A 2161-nucleotide genomic window follows, 5' to 3' on the forward strand; every position below is an offset into this window, starting at 1 on the left:
AGAGCACTGATACCTTCATTTCAGTAAATAAATCTGAATTCACTTGTACCCACAGGTGTTGAGCAATGGAAACGCGCTACACCTCAAGGCTGTGACGCAGGAAGATGCCGGCATGTACGCCTGCAAAGCCATCGTGCCACGCATTGGAGTGGCTGAGAAGGCACTAGCTGTGAATGGTGAGGGGTCTTGGAACCAGGTCATGCACAGCAACCTATTGCAGTGAGCCTGGCGGAAATCTGACCAGACCTGATTGCATCCGTCATTTTTGTCTTTTCCTCAGGGCCGCCCATTATCGGCGCGGAACCAAGCCTGCAGACTGCAGTGGGGGCCAAGGCACGGCTGGAGTGTTTGGTGGGGAGCGTCCCACCCCCCGACAGGATTGTAAGTGCTTGACTCGCCTTTGCCCTCCACCCTCATGCCTTAACCAGACCTGAATGTACCAGATGGTCCTCCTTATCCATGGAGTTGACTCAACATGGATTGCAAGCCCACACTGGAGCAGCAAATGTTGCCCTGCACATGCCTGATCTCATCTGATCTCGGAAGCTAAGCAGGGTCAGGCCTGGTTAGTACTTGGACGGGATACCGCTTGGGAATACCGGGTGCTGTAGGCTTCTACCATAGTCTTTCGAGACTGAAGGTTGCCAACCACTGGAGGACCTCAGAGGACCTCCCAGGCATGACTGGAAGTCGTGTCTAGGAGGTCTTCTGAGTTCAGCTGGAGCTTTTGGAGAGGCACTTCCAGGTTTTCACGAAATGTCTTTCTGAAGACTCTGGCTGACCTTCTGAGGTGCGAGGAGGTAGCTTGCAGTGTCCCTGCACCTCATAAAGCCTCCTGGAGACCTTCTGGAGTCCTGAAGGCACCCCTGGTTTTCAACCAAAGCTGGAAGTGCATTTCAAAGACCTTCTGAGGCCTGGGCAGGCTGTGTACAACCTCCCCTCACCTCAGAAGGCCAGCCCCAGTCTTTGGAAAGGCAGTAGGGTATGTCATATGCAAAAGAAACCAGATATTATTTGTGAAGTTGGATGCAAAGGTGGAATTCATGTGTGCCAAAGTAGTTAGAATGTACAGATATTGAACCCATGATTTTAAACCCACACTGCTTAGTTCAGGGTTCTTAACCCTTTTACTATTACAGACCCCCCCACCCCCCATAGATTGCCCAGTGTGTCCCCATACCTTCTTCACTAGTCTGTAGAAATCAGCATCACCACCAGTCCTATTAGGTACCACTATTTTGTCAGCAGCGGGGTTCTACTTTACATATGGATAGCAAGGATCAGAATGCCTCAATCTGCATTGACAGTGGTGATACTTAATAATCTTATCCATATAAATAATGGTAATAGTTAATCACCTAATCTAACAACAATTTTTTTAAATTGTTCAGAGATTGAGAGCACAATCCTAACCAGGTCTACTCAGAAGTAAGTCCTATTTTGTTCAATGGGGCTTACTCTCAGGAAAGTGTGGTTAGGATTGCAGCCTGAGTCCCATACCTCCCTCATTGGGTTCTGGTACCTCCAAAGGGTATGGATAACCCTGGTTAAGAATCCCTAGTTTAGATTTTCCCACAAAACCTTGGAAGGTTCTGAATGGCCAATCGTCCCCGTAGCGTCTAGAGTCGATCCTTGGGCTTGGTACCCATCGGGCACGAGCCTAACCAGGTCTACTCAGAAGTAAGTCCTATTTTGTTCACTGGGGCTTACTCTCAGGAAAGTGTGGTTAGCATTGCAGCCATCATCTTCTACCTGTCCAGGCTTCTGATTTGCCTTCCTGTCTCTTTGCAACAGGCCTGGTCGTGGGGTGAATGGGTGCTGGATGCTGGCTCGCTAGTTCGGTTCACGGTGGACACCATGGTGACCGACCAAGGAGTGCTCTCTGCTTTGCTGATCGACCCAAACCATGACAGCGACTTCACCTTGGCCTACAACTGTACCGCATGGAATCGCTTTGGCGCACGTTCCGCTACCGTCAGCTTGCGCCGCCAAGGTAAGATTCCCCATCCCTCTCTACTAATTTCACCAGGAACAAGCTTCATGGTGAACCCACTGGGGCCCCGCCAGATCTCCTGTTTTCAAAGCAGAGAGATCCAAGTGCAGAGCCCAGCAGAGCAGTGAAACTCACCTTAGCAAGCCACTGTCTCTCTGTACAGCATAC

At 50.2% G+C, this 2161-nt stretch overlaps 1 pseudogene; it reads left to right on the forward strand.

Annotated features, from left to right (window-relative positions):
* The first annotated feature begins 494 nt into the window (after window positions 1-494).
* On the forward strand, window positions 495-614 carry LOC136662065 (5S ribosomal RNA; annotated as a pseudogene).
* Window positions 615-2161: the final 1547 nt, after the last annotated feature.

The sequence above is a fragment of the Tiliqua scincoides genome, chromosome 10 (genome assembly GCF_035046505.1).
Source record: "Tiliqua scincoides isolate rTilSci1 chromosome 10, rTilSci1.hap2, whole genome shotgun sequence".
NCBI classification, from domain to species: Eukaryota; Metazoa; Chordata; class Lepidosauria; order Squamata; family Scincidae; genus Tiliqua; species Tiliqua scincoides.